Below are 26,038 nucleotides of genomic sequence, written 5' to 3' on the forward strand. Positions count from 1 at the left end.
AGTAAGGCAGGACTCCAGCAATCGCAGAAACTTTCGAAAGGGCTGCAGGCTTTGGGAGTCTGCCTGTTGCTCTCAGAGGTGGCAGAATAGGGGTGATGGGAAATGACCCAAGGGCAACTCGAAAACTGGGGATTTCTGAGCCCGGAGCACACATCTTCCCACGAGGCCTCAAACTTCCAAGGACTCGGCTGTTTCTGCAGAAGCCCCACCAGCACCGTGCTCGGCTTCTCCCCAACCACTTGCCTGCTGTTTTCCCATGTCACATGGAAGGACAAGGACGCACCAAGATGTAACCAGCCCGAGGTCACACAAACCAGAGAGAGGCAGGACTGGAATGCGTCCACAATGTCCTGACCCCAGGCCTCGGCTCTAACCACTGCACCCCACGGCTCTATTGCCCACTGAACTGGCAGAAGCGCTTGATCTAATCCTGCTGCTCCTCACCCCAAAGACATTGTTACCCTCTGCCTTTCATGTCACACTTTTCCTGATGCAAACCTTGGTGATGGCTTAAGGTACAAGTTCGGGGCCTAACAGAACCCATCCGAGGGCATGTGCATGTACCCAGATGCATCACTGGCTACTGAGTTTTTAGGGGGAAGTGCTGCCTTTGTTGACAGCTTCCCCTAACCAACTGGAGAGGCAGGCAGGCAGAGACGGCTCAGGAAAATGGTCTGCCGGCCCCTCGGAGGACTCTTGGAAGGATGTTTCCTAAGAAGCCTCCGTGTACTTAAGTGCAATTCAGTCCCGGGGAATCAGGCACCATCAGGAGTATGAGAGCAGATGCCAGGCCCCCCATGAAGCCATCCCTCTGCAGGTCCAAGACAAGGAGGCCCCGGCCTGGTGGGTCCATCATGTCCTCAGCCAAGGCCCCAGCCAGGGCCCATAAGAAAGGGTCTCTGTCAATGGGAGAGTGGATGGCAGGAAAGGATGAGGAGTTGGGTGCTGGAGAGGCCATCTCCTCCCACCCTCTTGCTTTCTTCGTATTAGCGGTACCTGGCGTGAGTCACCACGCCAGGGGCAGGGGCTCCTCCAAGCGAGACCAGGGGAGTAGAAACACTCTGTGTCCTTGATTGGCCTCAGAGAGGGACAGAGCAGGCCTGAGACAAGGAAGAAGCTTGAGACACGAGAAGTGAACAAGAGGAGTCTGAGTCAGGGACCCAGGAGAGCTCCTACGGCAAGTATGGCTGAGCAGTTTCTAAGACAGACCAGTCTACTGTGCACTGCTGGGCTGGATGACATGTCACTACCCTCTGGATGGATGACCCTCAGCTTCAAACCTTCACTAAAAGTCTAGTGCACACAATGGAAGGAAAGGAGGGAGGGAGGAAGGAAGGAAGGAATGAAGGAAGGAAGGAAGGAAAAGAGGGAGGGAAGGAGGGAAGGAGGGAAGGAGGGAGGAAGGAGGGAGGAAGGAGGGAAGGAAGGAAGGAAAGAGGGAGGAAGGTAAAGACGGAGGGAGGGAAGGAAGGAAGAAAGGAAGGAAAAAAGGAAGGGAGGGAGGGAAGAAAGAAAGAAGGAAGGAAAAAAGGGAGAAAGGAAGGAGGGAGGGAGGGAGGAAGGAAGGAAGAAAGGAAGGAAAGAAGGAAGGGAAGGAGGGAAGGAGGGTAGCAGGGAAGCAGGCTACTCGGAGCAACACCAAGGACCCTTTCTGCATTCCACATACCTCCCAGGCAAAAATTTCCATACAAGGGAAAAGGCCAGGCCTTGCTATGCTTCAGACAAATATTTCCTGTTTCCCATATACCCCTCCACCTGCTGGGTGATCTACCCGATTCCATAACTGCAGCACCTCAGGTCTCCATTCTGTAAAATGGACATAAAAATCCCACTCCGATTGGATTGCTGGGCATCAAATGAGCTATAACGTATATGGGTCTGGTGTGTACACAGAAAAATTCTGCTGTTTCTGGAGAGGAAAAGGAAGAAAAGGGAAAGGAGTAGGGAGACAGCAGAGAGAGGAGAGGAAGGAGAAGGGTGCAGAGGGGAGGCGAAGGGGCCAACCTGGCAGGTCGCTCCCATGCCCAGCACCACGCTAGGCACTTGATCTTGTTCTAGCTGTCCCTTTTTCTCTAGATAAGGAAACTAAGGTTCAGAAGGAATAAATAACTTGCCAAAGGTCATGTGGCTGGTAGGGGCCAACTCAGGATTTGAACCCAGATCCATGGAACTCCAAAACTATTTGCTTCTCTTGCTCACAGCACCTATTCAAATGCCAGGAGGACTCTACAGCTGCCTTCAGAACTTCCTTCTAGCAGCTCATTTCATGTTAATCCCATATGTCTCACCAGCAGACACGCGCAAACTCATACACACAACTTTAACTATATTATCATCATCATTAATATTTTTTCCAAAAAGATTCTATCAGTAAGGTCATTTTTCTTTACACACACACACACACACACACACACACACACACACACACACACACACGTCTCAGACAGGTTTGAATAGACCTTTGTAAGTGGTTAGACTACGAAGAAACAAAAATTGCCCATTATTTAAATTTGATTACATAGCAACCACCTTTTTAAAAGAATATTTGTATTTGAGCTCATTGTGCAGCAAATCTTCAGACACTTTCTTTCATTAAACTGCTTTGAGAAGGAAAAATTATCAAATGAAAGGGAGGAAATGTTATGCATATCATCCCAGCTCTTGAAAAGAATGCCATGGATTGTCCTCTTTGGCTCTTAATTTATTTAAACAGCATCCCCACTTCCATCAACAACCACGCCTCGGCTTCCTGAGAGCTTTTCTCCAGGGGACACAAGGCTCCGAGGTCATGTTCCCCGTTCGAGACTCTCAGGGGAGACCCAGAGGCTCTGGAGTTAAAAGGAGAACAAGCAGCCCCACTCCTGTTATGCGGATGAGATACGAGAAATCCAGAGGGATGGCAAAACCCCGTTTCTACTAAAAATACAAAAAAATTAGCCGGGTGTGGTGGTGGAGGTCTGTAGTCCCAGTTACTCAGGAGACTGGGACAGGAGAATCGCTTGAACCTAGAAGGCGGAATTTGCAGTTAGCCAAGATCGCGACACTGCACCCCAGCCTGGGCCACGGAGCGAGACTCTGTCTCAAAAAACAAGTCCAGAGGGAACATGAGAGTTTGTTAGAATCAAACCAAGACTGGACTTAAAGCTCAGGCTTTCTGGACTCACAGTCCAGTGCTCCCTGCATCACTCCATTTGAAGAACAGTGGAAGACAGAAATTCACAGGCTAGGGTGGGGCTGTGGGGCAGCTCCCCCAATTCTTTGCTAATACTCTGCAGGTGTTCCTGTCCTGCTGAGGGCCCACAGCCTCTGAGGTCGGCCACTACATTCCCATCAGTTTCTAGGTGCAGAGTCTCCTGGGGAAAGCTCCCACCTGTGGCCCAGTCCCAGCCCCTCAGCAGCACCAGATGCCCCACACTCCTGGCTGGCTGGCCCTGCCCTCTCACAGGACACATACGTGGCAGCTGTTCCCCTTGGTTCTACAGCCTGCTTTCCCAGCAAGAAGGCTCTGGAAAGGAAAATAAAACAACAACAAAAAGCCCTTTGATCTGCCAACTGGCACCCTCATCGCACACTGGAGGAAGGTAGAGATGCCCTCTGTCCTGACCCACAGGTCTCCCGGTCACACATCCTCCCCAAAGGGTCCCAAGGGCTCTTTCCCAAACCCCACCTAGCCCAGGCCCCTGCACCCCACGAGATGAAAAGGCCAAGATGATATTTGCAGGGACCAAGCAGGAATAGGCAAGGGGCAGGAAGAGATCAGAGAGGGCCAGGCAACCATGACAAAGAGAATAGGTCATTGACCCGGTGGCCACCCTACCATAGGTGTCTCTGCTTGGTGGGGCAACAGGAAAGGGGTGTGCATGAGACAAGCAGCCCAATCCACCAGTCGGGAATGACTGCATCATGGCAGGCCATGCAGTGGCATGCCAGGGACTCATCCCAAAAGGACGGACCTCTCCCATGTCCCATGGTCTACCCAGGAGAAGCTCCATGGCTTCGGTGAACAGCTGTTCCCTCCGGTTCCTCCAACCTCAAGCACCCGCTTCAATCTCTTGGCCTGAAGGCAGGCTGGAAACCCCAAAGAGCAGCCACGGGCTTTCTCTGGGCACAGAGACTGGTGTAAGACTGAGAGTGACCTTCCATTGAATATGCTTTTGTTCTATTTCCACATTCTCTTGCTGTTATTCTTTATTTTTTCCTAAGTCTTTCACCGGGAAGACATGATTATTTTCTTTTTGAGACAGTCTCGCCTGGCTCTGTGGCCCAGGCTGGAATGCACTGGCGCAATTTCAACTCACTACAACCTCTGCCTCCCGGGTTCAAGTGATTCTCCTGCCTCACCCTCCTGAGTAGCTGGGATTACAGGCACCCGCCACCATGCCCAGCTAATTGTTTGTATTTTTAGTAGAGACGGGGTTCCATCATGTTGGCCAGGCTGGTCTCGAGCTCCTAACCTCAAGTGATCTGCCCACCTCAGCCTTCCAAAGTGCTGGGATTAACAGGCATGAGCCACTGTGCCCAACCAGACATGATTATTTTCAAAGAGCAGATAACTCCTGGAAAGAAAAAAAAAAAGATATGGAAAGAGGGAAACCCTGGAATCAAGAAACCCCCCTCACTTCCTGGGATCTCTGACTACTATCCCACCCCGTTGCGGCCTCCACCTCCCTCACAGCCTAGGTGCAGAAGTAAAGGCCCCCATTCCCTCGTGGTTTTGGCGGCTGCCACCAAACGAGGGATTCAAGGCTGGACGGGAGCAAAGGGCCAGGAGATAAGTCACAAAGACCCCTGGATCCTGATTTCCTCCCCACTCTGCTGTTAAGAAACAAACCAGCTCCAAAAGGGAAGACTGTGGGGATCCGCAGAGGAGCAGAGCCAGGAAACAGACCATCTGGTGGTGGAGTGCGGGCTCCAGGTTCAGACTACCTGGGTTTTACACTCCCATACTTGTTTAGCAGCTGTGTGACCTTGGGCAAGTGACTTAACCTCTCTGTGCCCTGGTTTTCTCAACCATAAAATGGGGATAGAGTACTGAATTAGAAGATATTAGCAGCTGAATTGTGCTCCCTGCACACTCATATTTAAGCCCTAAGCCCTAGCACTTTGGAATGTGAATGTTTTGGTAATGAAGTTAAAATGAGGCCTTAAGGATCCTAATCCAATCTGACTGGTATTCTTAGAAGAGGAGCTCTGGACACACAGGAGACACCAGGGAAAGGCTGTGTGAGGACAGAGAGAAAGTGGCCATCCGCAAGCCAAGGAGAGAGACGTCAGAAGAAACCAAACCTGCCAACACCATGGTCATGGACTTCCAGCCTCCAAAACTGGAAAAACAAATATTACATGAATTAATTTATGTAATCCTCACAACTCATAAGTTAGGTGTTATATTTAGTCCCATTTTATGATGGGAAAATGAGGCACAGAGAGGTTGAGGAGCTTGTCCAAGGCTGCAGAGCAGGTACGTGATAAAGCTGGGGCTCAAGTCAGGTGGGCTCCAGCGTTCCCACTGTAAAAAACTCTTCTATTGGTGGATGAGATCTGATTTGTGAGGGCCTGGCACCCTGCAAGTAATCAATACATATTAGCTGTGATCATCAACAAGCCAAAGAACACGGAGGATTACCAGTAACCACCAGAACAACCTAAAAAAAGACTGGCTTGCAGAGGAGAAAATGGAGAGAAGGCAAGAGAATTTCTCAGGCACCTTCTGAGACCCTGCCAGGTGCCTGGGATACAGGGATGAACAGACAGGCACTGCCCCTGCCTTCCTGGGCTTACACCAAAGTGGAGGAAATAGATGTTAGAAAAAAAAAATTACACAGAGAAGTCAACAATCATCCAAGAGTGACAAAATACCACCAAGGAGAGGACTGTGGAGCCACCTGAGCCTACAGATGGGGAATTTGGCCCATTAGGAAGTCAAGGAGGACTTCCTGGAGGAGGTAATGCGGGGGCTGGGATCCAAAGGATGAGGAGGCGTCAGGTAACTAAAGAGGGAGGAAAAACAGTCCAGGGGAGGAAGGTCACAAAGATTCGTCCATGAAGGTAGGGGCAAGAGAAGAAAACAAACGGCAGATGGGCTGGAGAAGACGGAGTGAGGCTTGGCTGGGGAGGGGGCAGAGGCCACATGAAAGCCTTTTGAACACAACCGAGAATCCATCGAAGGGTTTTAAGCAAGGCGGCTAACATGACCACATAACACAGCAGATGTTTTCCTAACAAAGTGTGTAAGCTGAACTTCCGTAAATGGAATTTATTTTTAAGGCAGAAGAAAGCAGTGGGAACCTTAGAGTTAACTTGTCTATAAATTGAATGAAGACTTTCGAATCCAGCTGGCATTTTCATAGATCGGGCTCCCTAAAATGAGGTACGCCTATTGATTTAACACACTGGAGAAGGGCGGGCCTCTCTGGTGTGCTGGAGACATCGGGGAGTGCCTCTGGTGGCTGTGTCATGGGAGAAACCCCACATTCTGAATGTGATCTTCCCACTCAGCCACCACGACCTGCTTCCTGTGGTGACCACAATCTTCCCAGACTCCCTTCTCAACTTCTCCTCATCCTCCAACCCAACTTGTCCTTTGCATCCATGAGGTGGCCCTTCTGTCCTGGACGCCCTGAGCATTTTCATGGCATTCTATGGCTCCCTCTGGGCTTTGGTGCTATGGCCTCCCCATGCCCCCACATAAGAGGGGCTTAGGGGCAGAGGCCTTGGTACATAGCAAGGAGGGATGGAATCCCAAAGAAGCTATAGCTAAGAATCTACTCATTCAATCATTCATTTCCTCATTCATTCAGCATATGAGCATCTGTCCAACCCCAGGGACTGAGCTCCACACTGCAGGCTCCATGGAAAACCAAACAGCAACATCTCCGCCCTCAGTCTATGGAGGAAAACAGATGACAAATAAAATATTTAAAGTAATCCTAACATTCACTGAACACTTTTCATGTACCACATTCCATCCCAAGAGATACACTTATGCATTTTCATCAACCCCGATGAGTTAAAACGGAGTCAGAGAGAATTGAAGTGATTTGTCAAAGATCAAACAAAGGTCATAGTGTGAGGCCGACCGGGCGTTTGAACCCAGGCGCTGTGTTCAGAATGTGTCCCAACCCTCCACAGCAGGTTGCCTCCCCTGCTTCCTTGCACCCAGATGAGGTTGCATATCAGAGTCCTCCAGCCTCCACAGCTGAACCCCCAAACCCTCCCTGCCCCGAGGGAAGGGCTCTGGAGCTGAGAGTCATCTACTGAGCCTCCCAGGGACCCTCCCTATTCAGATGCCCAGATACTTTCCTGGGGAGAGAAGCCCAAATTACAAAAGCCACCATGACTTCTGGTGCTAAAATGGAACCCAGCAAAATTATCAAGCAAGAAAAATCCATCTCATCTGATATTCTCTACTTGCGAGGAGATGGAGCTGGCAGGCAACTCCAGAAAGGCGAGTTGAAAGAATGCAAATGGTGCCTTTCATTCAGTCAACTCAAACAATTATTTCTAGAAAACATTCTAGCTGCAACTGGTTGTAATTTCTATACGCTGATGTTTCCTGGGAGACATCCCATCTAGGGAGCAAAGATGGATAACACAACTGGCAAACACTTAGCTGTGGACAGAGTGTGTTTTGACACAGACATTCACCTCCTTTGATGCTAAGGACTAGGCTATGAGGTAGGTATGCAAACCTACTGTAACAGTAAGAGGAATGAAATGTACAGAGAGTAATTTACCAGTCACTTACTAGTTGTATATAGGTGTATGAACCTGGGCAAATTACGTAACCTCTCTGCGCTGACTTCCTTGACTGTAAACAGAGCAATAATACTACCACCTCTATGGGTTGATCTGTGTACCCCAAAAAGATATGCTGACAGCCTAACCCCTGGCTGTCAGGAACTTCACAGATGTAATCAGGCTAAGAGGAGGTCATTAGGGTGGGCTCTAATCCAACAAGACTGGTGTCCCTATAAGAAGAAGAGAGGCAGACACGCAGGAAAAAATGTCATGCGATGATGGAGGGAGGCATCTACAAGCCAAAGAACACAGAGGGTTGCCAGTAACCACCAGAAGGTAGGAAGAGGCAAAGAGGACCTTTCCCTAGAGCCCTCAGAGACAGCATGTTCCTGCCAACACCCTGACTGCAGGCTTTTAGCTTCCAGAACTGTGAGAATAAGTTTCTGTTGTTTTAAGCCACCTAGTTTATGGTGCTGTCACGGCTGCCGCAGGAAACCAGTAAGCCATCTCACAGAGCTATGGAGCTGCCTCAGAGCTGCGGGCCCTGCACCGCAGAAGCCGAGGACTGGATGCAGGAGTGAGGGAAGTGTCTGAGGGCCCCAAGGTGCCACAGTCACAGCCATCCCTGGCCTCCGTGCCTGAGTCAGCGTAAATCCAGCTGCAGGGGAAGGCTGCACTCTTCAATGACCCCAGGAACAAGTGTCCACTATGCTCAGCAGAAGAATGCACATCTCCGAATCCTGTCTTGAGAGATCATCCTCTTCCTAACCGCAGGCCCCTCCACTCCCCGTGTCCAGCCTGCCCAGCTCTTCCCCACAGGGACCATGGAGGGTGGCGTTTCTGTTTTGACTGGAGAAATGCCTCATTCCCCAAGGGTTAAGACACCAGCCAATGAGCAAGTTCCCTGGGCCTGCCCTGCTGGGGTAGCCCTAAATGTCAGGCAGCAGGTGGCCCAGTGCACTTGGCCCACTAGAGCACGCTGCAATCTGTCCCCCCAGAAGGAGAGGCAGCAACACAGGGCGGGGTGGGGGAGCCTCTCTCAGCAACACCTCCAGCCCTGCACCCGCTGTGGGAGTTAGACATGAAAAGTTGGGTCTAAATCCAAGACCCAGGGCTCCAAATTCTTCTCCCATTTCAAATGGAAGCCAACACAAGAGTCCAGCCCAAGGCTGCTGGGAAGGGAAGTGAGTGCCTCTCCATCCAAGGACCAGGAGTCCAAGCACGTGTGCCCACTTCTAGCATCTCCCCAGGCACTGTTCCCTTGCCAAGGGCAGCTCTTCCTCTTACTCAAAGGGGAGAGAAGAGGTGCAAACATGACACCTACTATGTGCCAAGCACTTGACTCGCTTTTTAGCTTTCCTGTATTCTTGCCATTTTGCAGAGGAGAAAACTGAGACAGGCTGAGAGAGATGGATAAGTGTTCAATAGAGCGGTCAGGATTTGAACCTAGGTCTGGACATCTTACTGGAAAAGCAGACCTGGAAAGCCTCCTAGGGCCCCATCTTAGTCCGTGTGTGTTGCTATAAAGGAATATGCAAGGCTGGGCAATTTATAAAGGAAAAGGGTTTGTTTGGCTCATGGTTCTGCAGGTGGTACATGAAGCATGGTGCCAGCATGTGCTTCTGGAGAAGGCCTCAGGCTGCTTCCACTCAGGGCGGAAGGTGAAGGGGAGCTGGCATGTGCAGAGATCACGCGGTGAGAGCGGACGCAAGAGAGAGGGCAGGGAGGAGCCAGGCTCTTTAACAATCGGCCCTCCTGGGAACTGACAGCATGAGAACTCGCTTGAAGAAGGGCACCAGGCCACTCAGGAGGGATCCGCCACCATGACCCAAACACCCCCCACCTCCAACAGTGGGGATCAAATTTCAACACGAGATTTGGAAGGTCAAACAAACCAAACTATAGCAGGGCCCTCCACTTCCCTGCCCACTCTCACAAGGACACAATGGGTGAGCATGGAGGTACGTAGGTGGATGGGAGCTGCAGGTAGCACCAGGTGTGCCTTGGAGGGATACCCCAAAGCTTGGCTGCACGGCAATTCCCCAAGCAGCCCAAATGTGGCACCCAATTCTTATGGCTCTCACTATGAATACCTAAGACTCTGGCTTGTCTCACCTCATGGCCAGAACTTTCTCCCTTAGTTTCCAGATAGTTCCTGCAACCTCCCCTCCTCACCATCCATAAAATGAATACAGATACTCCACACTATTGAGGAATGGGGGGAGGAGACAGGAGCAGAAGTGGGTTTTGAAACATCCTGGGAGACATGCTGGAAAACGTTCTCAGAGTAGTAAATTTCAGTAAGCCAAAGGAAGTCATGGGAGAACTGGGCTGAAGATCCAGGGCCTGGCTTCTAGTGCCCTTGCCATGCATGGACTCACCTCCCTCTGGTATATTATAGGCACAATATGATCTGCCCAGAAATAATTTCAATATACACAGTCTGTAATCTATAAAGAGCAATGCACATTGGGATTATTAGGGAAAGGAAGCTTCTATGTGTTAACAACCAACAACATACCAGGTCTATACTAGAAGCTTTAAATGCATCATCTCGATTGATCCTTAAAACACTCTACTAGAGTAAATGTAAATGCAGAGACTTAGTGCTCATCAAATATCCATGTACTTCCTTACATTCTCAGCCTCCCTGGGGGCTGGTTTGGGGCCAGATGGCAGTTCTGACCAAGGTGCTAGAGGTGAAGTGATGTGTGTCATGGCCTGGCCAAAGCAGCTGAGTATTAGTGTGGCTCTCCCTTCTCCCTCTTCCCCATCTGTAGTAACTTTGGATGCCTCATGTTTTAGAAGGAGTGGTTACAAAGATGGTAGAGTCATCATCTTTGAAGCCTGGGTCCCTGCGTGACCGTGTGGATCAGAGACACATGTTAGACAAGTAATGTAATCAGGAGTTAATCGTTTTGTTAAGGCACTGAGATTTTAGAGTCATCTGTGGTTGCTGTTATTCTGATTTTCACAGATAAGGAAGTCAAGGCCACACAGCCAGTAAATTGCAGAATCAGGATTCAAATTTCAGATCTGTGACTCCAATATGCATCCTCTTTCCATTACAACCTTTTGTTGTTTAATAAGATCATCCCCCCTCTAACCCCTCCATAAGCAGCCATGTCCCAGAAAACTCTTACTTATCACTGTACCCAAGATGCCTGAGTAATCCACGCAGGACAAAAACAGAATCTCATAAGGTGCTCTGAGCCTGGAAGATGATCAAAGGCGGGGAGGAGGGGGCCTGACTCGGTCTAAGAGATATCTTTCCTGGGGCTTTTCGGCTCCCAGGAGGTTTTGATACAAGAGGAAATATAATATAGTGGTTTAGCACACAGGATAGAGAATCAGATCAACCTAGGATCAAATCCCAATCCCACCACTTACTCTTCTGAGCCTTCACTCTCTAATCTACAGAATGTGGGCAATATCTAAACCATCCTTGTAGGTGGAGACAGGATGAGGCATTGTCAAGCTCCTGGCGGACAGGCAGCATTCCCCAAGTGTCTGCCCCCATGATAATCATCTCTGGGATATCTCAGAGCAGCAGCCTTGCTGGAACAAGGTGAGGCAGAGGCCTAGCCTGGCTGGCCTGTCCCCTTTCAAGCCGCTGGAAGAGGCTGCCTCAGCCAGCATGGCCAATATGGTCCAAAGCTTTAGGCCACAGACCTGGCCCAGCCCACGTCTTTGGAGCAGACCACGGGTAGAACACAAAAAGGGATTCAGGGCCAGCCAGACATAAAGCAACACAACAGAAGAACCAGATTATTTATCTTAAAGTCAAAAGTGTCTTCTAGGAAGATAGCCTTTTATTTGGGTGACTCTGGGAGAGGCTGATCAGCTTAAACACATTACCTGCACATATTGTTGTCATACCATGGTGAAGGGTGGGAAACAAAGGGTAGAAGGGAAAGGATGGACAAATGCTAGCTTATGAAATATCATCCCTCAACTGCCAGGAGCCAGGATATTGTCAGTGACATCAAAATGGGCTTCTTGCCATGGGGACGGGGCTACCACGAGCATAGTCACAAGATTCAGGAGCCCCTCAATGAGGCCGAGAAAGGAAGAAAAGAACCAAAAAAGCAGCTTATTCACCCTTGCCTTCTAACCCAAAGACAGACTTTCTCTCTCTGTTTCTCTCTCTCTCTCTCTCTCTCTCTCTCTCTCTCTCTCTCACACACACACACACACACACACACACAATCCAGCCCCAGAAAACTAGAAAGGACCAAAGTTAATCAAAGTTAATCCCTCCCATTTTACAATAGTAATAATGATAATCATGACAATGTGATGATAGTGAACATTTATTTAGCACTTACTATATGCCAGGCATGATGCTAAATGTTTTACTAGTTTCATCTCAAAGACTATCCACAACAATCTGATGGGGTATTACTAGTTCCATTTTACAAATCAGGAAATGGAGGCACCAGGGGTTAAATGGTCTAAGGTCACACAACTGATATGAAGGATAAAGCCGACAGGCAAATCCAGGCAGTCTAACCACCTGCACTGCTGCCTCTAAAGAAATAGAGAAACTGAGGCTCAGCGAGCGGCTGTGACTCACACAAGGCCACATGGCTCCATCTGTAACAGTATCCAGGCTGGAACACAAGTCTCCTAATGCCTGGTTCAGCTACCTTTCTGCTCCATCCTGTTGCCTTTTATACATACTTGCCCACCACCAGTGAACATGTTTTTGCTCATCTCCAAGTTGTTGAATTCACTAATTAAGGCAGCAGTCTTGGGTGCAGACCAGGGGCAAGGGCTGGATCTTAAGACAACAAGCGCCCAGATGAAAGACCAGCCCTGCCAACTGCAAACACAGGCTCACCACCTTACTCTCCCACTCTTCACAAAAAGTGTTTCATGATCCACCCCCACTCCCTCAAATGGAGCGCTAATGCAGGTCCAAGGTGCCAGCCTGGGTGGCAGGAGGAGCCCAAGCTGGTGCAATGGCTCAGCGGTATCAGGTGGTAGAAATGCCTGATCGATGGGCGTCATCTGCTCCGTGGGACCAGAGTGCTGGTTTCCAAGGCTCCCTCCCGGTGCTGCACCCCAGCTGAGCATGAACAAATGTTCCTGATTTTCCCTCTCAATGGCTGATGAAATAGGCCAGAAGAGCAGCCCTCCGGAAAGGGAGAGGTCCGTAAAACCTGCAGCCCGGGAACTGAAAGGGCTCTTCCCAAGGAAGAATGGGGCGCGAGCTTGCAGACTAACATGGGGCTCCCAGCAGGGACTGGTTATAGACATTCTCCTCTCTACCCAAAACTGCTGGGCACTCTGTCCTTCAGCTCTGATGACAGGAGCTGGTTTCTGAAACTGCTGCATTCATTCAACGCAGGATTTTGCTGTGTACAGGCGGGCAGAGAGAGGCAAGCCAGCCCGCAGAGGCGCCTTCCACTGAATGGAAGGCGGAAGGAATGGAGCAGGGCTGCCCAGACCCCTATAAGGTTAGACTCTCCTGCTCTAAGTTGCAAGATGGCTCAGAATCTCCTCAGCCAACATACTCATTTTACAGACTGAGGAAGCAGGCTCAAGAGGGGAAATAACTTGCCCAAGGCCACATGAATGACCCAAAAGAGCTAGACTTCAAATCTGCTATTTTCCTTCTTCCTGGCACTCCCTCCCACAAATCCTTGAATTAATCGCGTATCCCTACCCAGCACCCTGCCCTCCAACGCACCCCTCAGACCATTAAAATCTCATTTTTTAAAGGGCAGAGGGTTCCTTCCTGGACTCAGTCCAAGGTGTCCTAAACCCAACCCCAAGGTATCCTAAACCCAAGTAACTTCCGCTTCTAGAAAGTGCCCTGCAGCTTTCAATGATGTGCTACTATTTCAGCCTGGGGTTGGGTAAAAGCACCACATATACTGGCTGTTTGAATGGGTTTGGGGACAAGGGAGACGAGGAAACAGAGTGCCCAAGACTTGAAATGTTGCTAAATCAGAGATCTTGGAGTTTGCCTGGGAGAAGACTGAGCCCACACAAGATACTTCAAGCCCAAACACAGACTTTAGTAGCCCTTGGGGAGTTTCAATTCCCTCTCCAATTCAGGAGAAGTGGGGTGGGGGTGGGGAGAAAAGGCGAAGGACAGAGCACGGAAAACGCTGGCCTTCTAGGGGCCCCATGCTCCCAGGCAGGTTCTAAGGCAGGGTTGGTCCCTGCAGGCTTCCCTCTACAGAAAAACAAGAGTCACTAAAAGCAAAACACAACAAAAATACTTCTTTTGTTTTCCAGCCCCCTGGAATGTCTTAAAGACCTATCCCGAGACAGCAGGCTTCTCCACCCTTTCCTTTCTCTCCTCTCTCCTCCTCCTCTTCTATTCAAAACAAAAATCATGCTGATCTGTCTTTATGGCAACTTTGTCCTGGAGCATTTCAGTAGCATCCAACAAAAACAGGTGGCAGACTACATTGAACAGAGGAACCTCATCTCTTTAAGGGACCCCCATTTCCCCCACTTTTGTAAGGGACATTAAGGACATGGGAGCAGGACGGGGGCTGCCCAAGGAGCACAGGTTACCAGCCAAGAGAAAGATGAAAACTTCTACCAACCACAATGAGGCCACGGCACATTCTATGATTTGCTCCTTTGCATTCACTTGGGATGAGGGGAGGAGGGAGGGAACTGGAGAGAAAGATGAGGCAATAGTCCCTCCAGTATCCCTTCAATGTTAGCCCCGCACATGACAAAGATGACACTCCTCACAGATGCAAGCAGCCATTGACTTCCTAAGGCACAGACACACAGACTCTACATACAGGGACCCTGAGGCCAGATAACTGGGACCCAGGGCAGATTTCCACCAATAACTGTGAAATGACCAGAAGAATGTGGCCTAGAGACCCCAGACCCAGGGGGTGAGGGTGGGGGCCAGGGCTCCTTGACTGCTGAGAAATTTAACACTTCTGCCTGGACTGCTGAAGTCTTTAAGGCCCCATCCCCCACCGCCCACCCTGTGCCTCCCAGTTTACTTGTGCCCAGAGAGAGGATACCCCAAGACCCCCATTCTGCCTTCACCAGGCAGGGATTCGGCCAGATCCAGGGGACAAAGGTGCAACTTTTACAAAAAGGGTGCATGCATTTTGGGGTTTGGGTTTCTGCAACTCCAAGAACCGTCAAAAAGTTAATTCTCCAACCCACTCTCTCTGCACCAATTCGCAGCTGTAGTTTCTTACGTCTTTTTCTGGGGGTAAATTTCTTAATCATCCATTTGACCTGGCACCCTCCCCGAGAAAAATCACATCTGACTCCCAGCCTTTCCAGCCCACGGCGCAGTTTATAACTGTGAACCCTTTGCCTCACCCTCAGTCTCGCTTCCCTGTCTGGCTAGTATACGACGGGCTCCTCAGGGCGGGACCCCGCGTTTAAGTTTGGTGTCTGTGGTTCCTGCGTCCTGGATTTCGGCGCAGTTGCCTCACAGGAGCCAGAACGCGCTTCCTGCGGGCGAGGGCCAGGGCACACCGCCCCCTGGCGGGAGCCCACTCACCTCACTCCAGCAGGACCCGGAGCCGGCTTGATCCCACTCGAGCCGAGCACCCTCCCAAATGGTTCCCACTGGCCCCTAAATCTGGACGTGCCCGAGCCTCCCACCCACCCAGCACCCCACGGAGTCTCCGATTCCCCAGACCGCACACACCTAAGGAATAACAGCGGTCCTGGAGGAACGCGTGGCGCCTCCGCCCCGCCCCGCTGCCAGGGACCCCAAAGGCAGCCCGCCCTCCGTGCCGCTGCCGGGCCCCACAGCCCTCCCAGCCCTGATCGCCGCTCCCAGTCCCTGGTCCCTCCCTGTCCTACCGGGTGGCGTGGCGCGCAGCCCCTTTCCAGGCGCAGCCCTGGCCGAAACCCCGAACCTTGCAACCACACCTGCCACCCCACGCCGTTCTCCAGAAGCCCCCACTCCCCCACCCGGAGCGTTGGGAGCCCACTGGCTCTGCACCTGTCCTGGGCGCAGCCCCCGGCCCTCGGTGGACTCCTGGCAGGCACGGGGCGAGACCGTCCCCGGCCCCCCCAGCTCCGGCGTGCTAGTTTGAGTGGAACTTGGTTGCTGGGCTTCCCGGGACCGTCCTGGGATTCCTACTCCACCCCACTCCCTGGCCGCGTCCAGCAGCACCCCCGGGGCGGCGCGCGGGGGTCCCCAGGTCCCCGGGGGCGCGGCGGCGGCGTGCGGAGAGCACGGAGGTGCGGGGCCCCATACCTTCCAGCTGCGGCGGCCGGACCCCGCGCCAACTCCCGCCAGCGGCCGGGGGGAAACTTTCCTGGTCGGAGGGGCGCGCTCGCAACTTGCCAGGCGCCGGCTGCCTTCCCGGCGGTGGCGGCGCGTACGGGGAACCGCGGCGCGAGGCTGCGGCGCTCGCTCGGGGCTCCGGGCGGGGACCGGGACCGGAGCCGGGGCTGGGGCTCGGGCGGCCTCGCGCGGCTCCGCGGTGGATCGCTCGGCGCTACGTCCGCCCCGCAGCCTGGAGCCCCGCGACGCCGGCGGCAGCTGCACGCCCGCCAGCCCGCCGGCCCCACCTCCGCCGCCGTCCGTCCCTCCCCTCCCCCGCGCTCCCTCCCCCTCCCCAAACCTCCGCCCCTCGCGTCTCCAGCCGCCGCTGCTGCCGAGAAGCGAGTCTCCTCCGCGGGCTGCCCCTCGCCTCCCGCCAGCTTCAGCCTCCGCCTCCAGCCCCGCGTCCAGGCCTTGTCTGGGGGTCCCTGGGCCCACCCTCTGCCCATCTCCCCTTCCTCTGCCTCCGACCACCTCCCACTCTGCTCGCGGGCCCTCGCTGCGTCTGAATTTGGAATACCGTTGCGGGAGTGAGGAGAGGCGTATGCTGGACCCAAAGTGTATTTATTCCAGGAGAACTTTCAGCTGACCCCAGGGCCCAACCCCAGGGCTTGGGGTGAGATCCTCGGTCCCTTTCGGGCTCCTGAGCTTCCCTTTGCAGAGAGAAGTACCTGTTGAAAGCCTGGGGAACACACCCTCCTTTGACTTGCAGATAAGAAAGGGGACTTTCAGCAAGGAGGGGCCTGACCCCAGGTCAGATGCAAATAACTTGATTGCTAGGGGCTCGATCTGTGTCTCCGGCCTCAGGGCTGAGGTTCTTGCGGGGCTGGGGAGCTTACCTTTTCTTCTCTGTACTGCTGCCACAGCAGCACCGGCTCGTTCCAACTCCTGACATGACTTGCCTGAGACTTTTAACCTCTGAGCCTCCTCTAAACAACTACCCGGCCCTGCCCCAGACAAAACGGACAAGCAAGCAGATCAAAGCTGACAGCCCAAGTGAAAGTGCTGATGACAAGGGCTCGGGTCGCCCACTTCTCTTCCCTTGGCAACTGTGTTTTGAGTCCCAGCTTGAAGCTTCCACACCCCATCCCCGTGGGCCCTAGGCAGTCAACATACATCAGCTTTGCAGGAGGCTCCTTGGCCAGCTGATTCTCACTAAGGAGTGACTGATAGGAAGGAGCTGACCCTACTCCTGTCTTGTATGTGGGTGTTGGTAGTCAGGCCACTGGGCAGAGTTTGGGGGGAAGGGGGTCTTTTTGTTTTTGTTTTTGTTTTGTTTTTGATACAAGGTCTCGCTCTGTTGACCAGGCTGGACAAGCCTGGTCAACAAGCACAGCTCACTGTAGCCCCACCTCCTGCACGGCTCACTGTAGCCTCGACCTCCCGGGCTCAAGCAATCCGGGCCTTCCACCTAAGCCTCCCCAGTAGCTGGGACCACAGGCATGCGCCATCATGCCTGGCTAATGTTTTCTGTTGTCGTTTTTTTTGTTGTTTTTTGTTTTTGCTTTTTTTTGTTTTGTTTTGTTTTTTGTTTTTTTTTTTGTAGAGCTGGGCTCTTACCATGTTGCCCAGGCTGGTCTCCAATTCCTGGCCTCAAGTGATCCTCCCACCTCAGCCTCCCAAAGTGCTGAGATGACAGACATAGACACTGCACCCAGCCACCAGCCAGAGTTTTGAGAGGCAGGAAGTGGCTGTCTTTCCTTGCCTACATTCCAGGAAATGGATTTGTCTCTGTAAGGACTCCGGGGATGTCTGGTCCTTTCAGGAACTTCATCGCGTCACCGGGACTCTTAAAGAGTAGGCACGCGGCTGGAAGAAAAATCCCTGGATCCACGGTTTCAAAGGGACCCAGAGTGAGCAAAGCTTCACCCAAGGAGAGGAAGTCTCTAACGGTGGAATTTCTGTAAGAGAAGGACAAGGAGAAGGGCTCCACATTCACCCTTCAGCTGCCAAAACATAATGGAGGGTGGAGGCTGCCCCTTCTGGCTGAGTACCCCGCAGGTCCTGCACTTGTGGAATGCTGCTGGGAGAGGCCCTGTGTGAGCCTCCTTAGACACCAGGCGCCGCAGACATTTAAAGAGGAAAAACGGGAAGCCCACAGCAAGGGTGCTGGAGCTTGGGAAGTGGAGATCAGTGACAGCCAGAGGGAGGGATAAAGTCTCTAAGGTTCTGGGGCTTGGCAGAAGTGGGCAGGCGAAGGGGAAGAGAGTGCAGACATGCTACACAACTTAAGACAACCAGCTCTGTCCGTGACTCCAGTTCCAAATCAGTTTCCCGGACCTCAGCCTCTCTTCAGCCTCCATGGAGAACCTGGCCCTATCTGTGCATCAGCTAAGGATATCTGCTGAATAGCTTACTCTAAATCAACTCTTATTTTTTCATTTTTTTGATTTACTTAAATGGCTTGTTTTTAAAAAGATATGTTATTACCATAAATGGAAAGCCAGCATCACATTACTATAAACAGAAGGTAACCATGAAAATAAATACAATGAAAATAAGGGTTATTAAATTCTAACAATGTATCTTTAACCACAATAATAATAATATAGTCTAACAAGATACTGCTGCCTGAGGAAGTGCTGAAGCTCAGGCCCCACTTTCTCTTTGAAAGGGAGGTAAGCAAAGGCTACAAAGATGTTAAAGACACATTAGCAACAAACTCTTCATCGAGAGCATTGATGAAAAGAGAACTGGGAAGGGACCCCTTGCACCCCCACTCCTCACCAGGTCAGTTAGGATATTGGAAGCCCTTGGATTACCTCCAATGACCTTAATTTCCTTGAACATCTCGGATGTCCTCTCAATTGGGAAACATAATTCTATGTATTGGTGCAAAAGTAATTGTGGGCTGGGCGCGGTGGCTCACGCCTGTAATTCCAACACTTTGGGAGGCCGAGATGGGTGGATCACGAGGTCAGGAGATCGAAACCATCTTGGTCAACATGGTGAAACCCTGTCTCTACCAAAAATACAAAAATTAGCTGGGCATGGCAGCACGTGCCTGTAATCCCAGGTACTCAGGTACTCGGGAGGCTGAGGCAGGAGAATTGCTTGAACCCAAGAGGCAGAGGTTACAGTGAGCCGAGATTGTGCCAGTACACTCCAGTCTGGTGACAGAGCTAGACTCTGTCTCAAAAAAAAAAAAAGTAATTGTGGTTCTCGCTGTTGAATGTAATGGCGCGAACCACAACTACTTTTGTACCAACCTTATATTAGGCCAAAAAAGTCCTTTTTTTTTTTTAAAGTTAGGCGCCCCAAGAATTTAGTCCTGGACAAGATAAGGCCAAATCGGGTTACAGGAAGACCGCACCTCCCTCTCACAAGGTAATCTTGAGGAAATCCCTCCCTTCTCTGGCCTCAGTCCTTCCATCTGTAAAATGGAGGCTTGGGCAAATGGCCCATAGAATCCCTTTGGCTGTTTGATGAAAGCAAGTAAGGCACCAAGATTGTGGCTCATCGGGAAACTTAGAAGGTGAAGGCTCCACCGAGGAGAGGGACTAGAGAGGGGAGAAGCTGGGAAGGAACCAAAGAGCAGGCGGTGGGGCTGTGGATGGATGGGCAGTCCTCAGGAGGGAGAAGGAGCAGGGAAGGCTAGAGCCCACCCACTGAAGTCTAGGTTGGCAGAAACCCAGAAGTGGCCTGGCCTGAAAGTTCTAAAAAGATTCGGGAAGGAACCTTGTGGAGAATTCACTGTAATCCAACCACCTCATTTCACCAATGGGGAAACTGAGGAAGAAACATAGACTAGATTCTCATCGTAGTTAAGAGCTGGGCATTGAACCCAGACCTCCTGACTCCCAGGCCAGGGTGCTTTCAATACCTCTGGAATTAGGGCATCTAGTGGAAGTGGTTTTTCTGAAAATACTCACCTTTCCCCTAGGAAGCTCTTAGGCTTCGCTTTCTCCAGCATCTGCAGAAAACAGTTGAATTGATTTAAAAGCCCCAAATTCATCAAAGTGTGTCTAGTGCTGCACCACCCAGGTTCTACGCCCCAATCACTGTACACAGGACGCCTGGGGTGAGCATTTGCAGACCTCATGCCCAGCAAAGATCCCTGAACCAGGAGTCCAAAGGCCCACGTTCCAGTCTTGGCCATCTGGGCAATTCCTTCCCCTCTCTGGGCCTCAGTGTTCCCATCTGTGAAATGAGGCATCTGGACAAGATCAGCAGGTTTCAAGTTGGGTTGGTAGACACTGCTTCCAGGTATCTTAAGAATGAGAAAGGCGAAAGAGGAAGAGCAGTCTCCCTCCCAGCTTTAGCCAGAAACAGGTTCCCTTTTCATCTGTTTTGCATGATGGTGTCTCACATGAGATTTCAAGGAGAAAGTGTCCTTCGCTTAAAAGGCATTTGAAATCACTAGAAGGGATGACCCCTGACTCCTGACGTTTATAACATGATGGCTGATTAGGCTGCACGCTTCTCAAGGTCTGGGGCCCTGCTTTGTTCATCTCTGGGTCTCCAAGACCCAGTGCAGAGTTGATACTCAGGGGATTTTTTTTTTCTTTTTTCTTTTTTCTTTTTTTTCTTTTTTCTTTTTTTTTTTTTTTTGAGATGGAGTCTGGCTCTGTCAGCCAGGTTGGAGTGCAGTGGGGCGATCTCAGCTCACTGCAAGCTCCGCCTCCCGGGTTCACGCCATTCTCCTGCCTCAGCCTCCCAAGTAGCTGGGACTACAGGCACCTGCCACCACAACTGGCTAATTTTTTGTAGTTTTTAGTAGAGACAGGGTTTCACCGTGTTAGCCAGGATGGTCTCGATCTCCTGACTTCGTGATCTGCCCACCTCGGCCTCCCAAAGTGCTGGGATTACAGGCGTGAGCCACCGCACGCAGCCACTCAGAATTTTTTATGCCACCTCCTAACTGTACCACCTTGAGCTACCTCAATTGACTGATAGCCACCTAAACTCTCCCATGCATTTCTAAATGGGAATCGTAACTGCAACTCTAGCATGGGGTGGCTGTGAGGGTCTCATGGAAACTCCTTGATATAGCTCCTGGCATGTGATAAATACGCAATACAGGTGAGCCCAATGCTTGAATGGCTGTTTGGATAACACTAGACTTGGCAGATTCTTCCTCCAGAGGCATGCTGACCTTACAACCTAGCTTTGCCAAGGCAGTCTGCATTTTAAATGTTTAATCATTGCCTCCCTGATTTTTTTCTGAATTGTCTCCTTTTATATGTAATTTGCAATCATTTCCAAAACGTGACAGTTCATTAAATGTACAGCTGAGTGATTAAATTTGTTTATCTTTGCAATGACTTTCATGGAAATAAATTCACAAATCTTAGGAACACCCTGTGGAGGTTAGAAGGATGTGGTCTTGACTCTTCCCGGCCTTGACTAGCTCAGGGATTCCTCCACTTTCTGTCTTTTTCTCCCTTCAACAAGCCTCACACAGGCCAGGGCCAGCCTCTCTGAGTGTTTTTAGCACAAGGTACAAGGGCCTGCCTCCTCCTTCTTCACCCTCAGGAATGCTTGCAATTCCCAGGGACACGTGCACGCGCACAGACAAACACACATTATATATACCCCGCCGACACACACACACACACACACACACACACACACACACACACACACAGTAGAATCTGGATGGCTTTGCTGGGAGGGGCCCAAGGTCAAGCTTCCTCTGAATGCATTGTGGCTGAGCTTTCCAAAAAGTAACTCCCTGGGAATAGCAAGGGAAGGTCCTGCTGGGTAAAGCATTGCTGAAACTTCATCCTCCACCTTCACTTTTAAATTAACTGATAGTAAACAGCACAATACCAATAACTGCCACTTGTGGAGGGCTTACTTGGGTAGAAGCTCAGGTTGCGAGGTTAGATAAACCCAGGTTCAAAGCCTGTCTCCTTTGTTCACCAGCTGTTTGGCTTTGGGGAAGTTATTTTGCCTCTCTGTGCTTTAGACTCCTAATATTTAACATGAGGCACTGTGATAAAGCCTTTAGAGGCCTACAAGCCTACTTAAGCCTCCATACAACTCCATAAGGCAGAGATGGTCAGGACGCTTGCTTTACAGAGAGGGAAACTCAGAGACCTGCCCAAAGTCACCCAGCAAATAAAGAACTGGGATTCAAATCTTTCTCATTATATTTACATCTAGACCACATGTTCATGTGACAGGGAGAAAGGAGTGGGTAGGGAGTTCAGGTGACCTACGGCTAGTCCTGGCCTTGAACCTCTGGCTGTGCAACCTTGGACAAGTGGCCTAACTTCTCTGAGCCTGTCTTCTCATCTGTAAAGGGAGATGTTAACACCTACACCACTGTTGTAAACTGAAGGAGATGACTTCTGCAAAGAGGCTTTGAAAACCAGCAAGCATGTAACACATGTAAGACTTTTAAAATCACCATTATCGTCTGTGTAGAGCTGCTGAGATTACAGGTTTAGCTCTCAGAGTCTCACAGGGGCACTTGGTACAATTCAGTCATGCAACAAATATTTGTGAAGGTTCAACTGTGGGCCAGGAACGGGCTGTGTACCTGGGCACTCACATTGGAGTAAGAACAAAGAATGCATGTGGTCCCTGGCATAATCAATGCAATCAGCGAATTTTTAAACTTCAGACTAGGCTGGTCATGGTGGCTTACACCTGTAATCCCAGTACTTTGGGAGGCCGAGGCAGGCAGATCACCAGAGGTCAGGAGTTCAAGGCCAGCCTGACAACATAGTGAAACCCCCTCTCTACTAAAAATACAAAATTTAGCCGGGTGTGGTGGTGGTGGGTGCCTGTAACCCCAACTACTTGGGAGGCTGAGGCAGGAAAATCACTTGAAGCCAGGAGGCATGAAGGAGGACTCCAGAAGCTTCTCCAGCCCCTCAGAAATGGTTGACTCTATTAATATTACAGAGCATTAAGTACTGTCATTATCTATCTCATAGGTGGGGAGACTGAGGCATGGAATAGCAAAGTAATTAGACGAATATTACCTAGCTAAATGGTAGAGCTGGGCTCCAGGTTCAGGCAATCTGGCTTTAGGACCTGGGCTCTTAGCCACTTTATCTTGCTGCCTCTAATAGCTTTATCCTGTTAGTCAGCTTCTTCATCTGTTAAATGGAAACAACTTTCGCAGGAAGAAGATCAAGCCCTCTTCCATGCCCTGGGATTCTAATTCCCATCCGGCCCACGGAGCCCCAGAGATGGAAGGAACCTTGGTGATGGGCCACCCCCTGCTTGAGTGTGTGTGTGTGTGTGTGTGTCTGGGTGTGTGTGTGTGTGATGACACATGTCTGTGATGTCTGTGCTTGCGTGTCTCTCTGTGTATATGTTTTTTATTTTTTTTACTTTTTATTTTTTTATCTGAGACCGAGTCTTGCTCTGTCGCCCAGAGCTGGAGTGCAATGGCACAATCTCGGCTCACTGCAACCTCCACCTCCCGGGTTTAAGTGATTCTCCTGCCCTAGCCTCCCGACTAGCTGGGATTACAGGCACCTGCCACCACACCCGGCTAATTTTTGTATTTTTAGTAGAGACAAGATTTCACCATGTTGGCCAGGCTGGTCTTGAACTACTGACCTCCTGGTCCGCCCTCCTTGGCCTCCCAAAGTGCTGAGATTATAGGCATGAGCCACTGTGCCCAGCCGTATATGTTATATATACATGTTATATATACATGTTATATATGCATGCATCCATTCTGATTTTTTTCTTTTTCAGAGTGAGGCTGATTCACTTACTCAAATTAATGTTCACATCTTGCCTGACTCATTTAATGGGAACAGCTAGTTCATGTGCCAATATGTGAACTGACCCTGAAAACCTTTCACGAAAAAAATGTGGGGAGTCTCTTGTTCTTGAGTTAACGAGCATTGGCCAACAACCAGCTGTTCTTTGACTTTCTCTGTTTTTCAGTGTTGCCTGCTGACCTCTGTCTAGCATTCTGACAAGGGAATGGGCGAGAGCCTCTGCAGGAAGACGGGGAATGAGGACTCCCAGAAAAGAGGAATAGAACACTTTACCATTTCTCAAAGTGATTTTACCCAACCAACTTTGCAGATGAGGAAGCTAGCACATCAGAGTGGGCAAATGGCTTGGCCAAGTTCGTCCAGGAATTTATTGCAGAGCCAGGGCTGAGCCCCATTTATCCAGATATCCACTTCTCTCCTTCCAATTTTTCTTCTTCCCAGCTTTTTCTCTGTCTCTGCTACCGTCTGCCTGATTATTTGCTTTTTATTCCAAATATGCAAATCTTTAATAAACCTAGAGACAGGCTTATGCCTGATCTATCCCCAGTTACAGAGGAGCCAGGGACAATTATAAAGTGGATAAAAGTCCCCAGGTGCAGTTTTTAGAAATGCTTCCCCAGCATAAACAGCTTAACTCCATAAAGCGCCCCGAGAATGTTTGCTTAGTGGCTCTAATTTTTAAGAGACTGACCTTTGCCGCAAGACCTTGGGTCTATTCAGACAATTGCAACGTAGCAGATCGCAGCCGCTCACTTCTGAGTGTGGTGAACCAGCCACCTTGGAGAGGCCTTATCCAGAGTTTAATTCACAGTACTTGGCACCTGGTAGGGGTTCAATGAACAGCTGGTGAATTAAAGACTGAATCAAATAATCAATAAATATTAGCTTTAGCAAAACAGAATTAGGAGGTTAAATCCCCTAAAGGGAAAAAAATCAAGTAGCATATCCTCTCCAGCAAAAAAAAAAAAAAATCTTATGTTTTATCTGTGCCACTGAGCACCACACCAGGCCACATTCTGGGGCATGAGCCCTCAAATCTGAGGTTTCATTTAGACATTCAATATTTTAGAGTACTCTTCATGTGCTACAACTATCCTAGGTAAACACTGGGCATATCATGGTGAATACCACAGATGTGGCCCCTGGTTTGCAGAGCTCACAGATCATGGAGAAGACTCTCTGCTTTGGGATTTACTAGAAGGAGGCCAGTAATTCCCAGAGGAATCTCAGCTTTCACTCTTGGACTCAGAAGCCAAAGGGCAAGGAAGCCAGTGCTTGTTATCCAGGATTCCAGAGCACCTGGGCTTAGGTTTGGGTCACAGAAGTGGCACCAGCCATTCCTTACATTGCAAGGAGGTAAAGACCCCTGAGGATGGCCTGTGGGAATAGTGGGTGGCTTCTCATCCTTCCTAAGAGGCCACGCCAAGGAGACAAACAGCACTTTATTAGAGATAAAAGCCCATTGAACAATTCATACCCCATTTTTATAGGCTGCAACCACTGACCCCCGCTCCTCCCGTGCCTAAAACAAACTAATAACAACTCAAGGGAACAGTTGAGCTCGAAGAGGGCCTTGAGTACACCCAAGACCAGGAGGCAGGAGGGACCACCACACTGGACGTCAGTGATCAAGTATCCAGTGCCAGCTTTGCTGGCAATGTGCTGGTGGCCTGGACAAGTCTCTGCCCTTTCTGAGTTGTCCAGGTTAGGTGAGATGACCTGTGAGTTCCTTCTAGGGCCAAACCTCTGATATGGTTTGGCTGTGTTCCCACCCAAAATCTCATCTTGAATTATAATCCGAATTGTAATCCCCACATATCGGGGGCAGGACCTCATGGGAGGTGATTAGATCACGGGGGTGGTTCTCCCATGCTGTTCTCTGATAGTGAGTGGGTTCTCATGAGATCTGATGGTTTTATACGGCACTTTTCTCCCCTTCGCTATGTACTTCTCTCTCCTGCTGCCCTGTGAAGAAGGATGTGTTTGCTTCCGCTTCTGTCACAATTGTAAGTTTCCTGAGGCTTCCTCAGCCATGCTGAACTGCGAGTCAGTTAAACCTCTTTTCTTTATAAATTACCCAGTCCCGGGTATGTCTTTATTAGCAGTGTGAGAATGGACTAATACGCCTTCCATGTCTATTTCAATATTTCTCTTGTCCCTGTCTTTGACCCTCTGCCTATCTCCCCACCCCTTCATAGCCTCCTGCTTATGCCTGGATTATGTTGTTGTAATTAGTAGCAGTGTCTCCTCATTCTCAAAGCGTCTTGGTTTGGATGACAAATTATATAGCCGCCCTACCTATCTCCCACCCATCTTCCTTTCTTTCTCT

The 26,038-nt window shown here is 50.4% G+C and overlaps 1 protein-coding gene across 5 annotated transcripts in view; it reads right to left on the reverse strand.

The window, feature by feature from the left end:
• The window catches only part of TSPAN18 (tetraspanin 18), a 203,408-nt gene extending 186,850 nt beyond the window's left edge, over window positions 1-16,558 (reverse strand). For 2 of the 5 annotated variants that reach the window (XM_021925865.2, XM_021925859.2), the window contains exon 1: window positions 15,950-16,278. The gene's annotated coding sequence lies outside the window, so the exon portion shown is untranslated. Of the gene's footprint in view, window positions 1-15,949; window positions 16,279-16,538 lie in introns of those variants that run through there. The other 3 variants (XM_021925863.2, XM_021925861.2, XM_031653531.1) reach the window with 2 other exon arrangements.
• Between the last annotated feature and the right edge of the window lie 9,480 nt (window positions 16,559-26,038).

The sequence above is a fragment of the Papio anubis genome, chromosome 12 (assembly GCF_008728515.1).
Source record: "Papio anubis isolate 15944 chromosome 12, Panubis1.0, whole genome shotgun sequence".
Taxonomy (NCBI): Eukaryota; Metazoa; Chordata; class Mammalia; order Primates; family Cercopithecidae; genus Papio; species Papio anubis.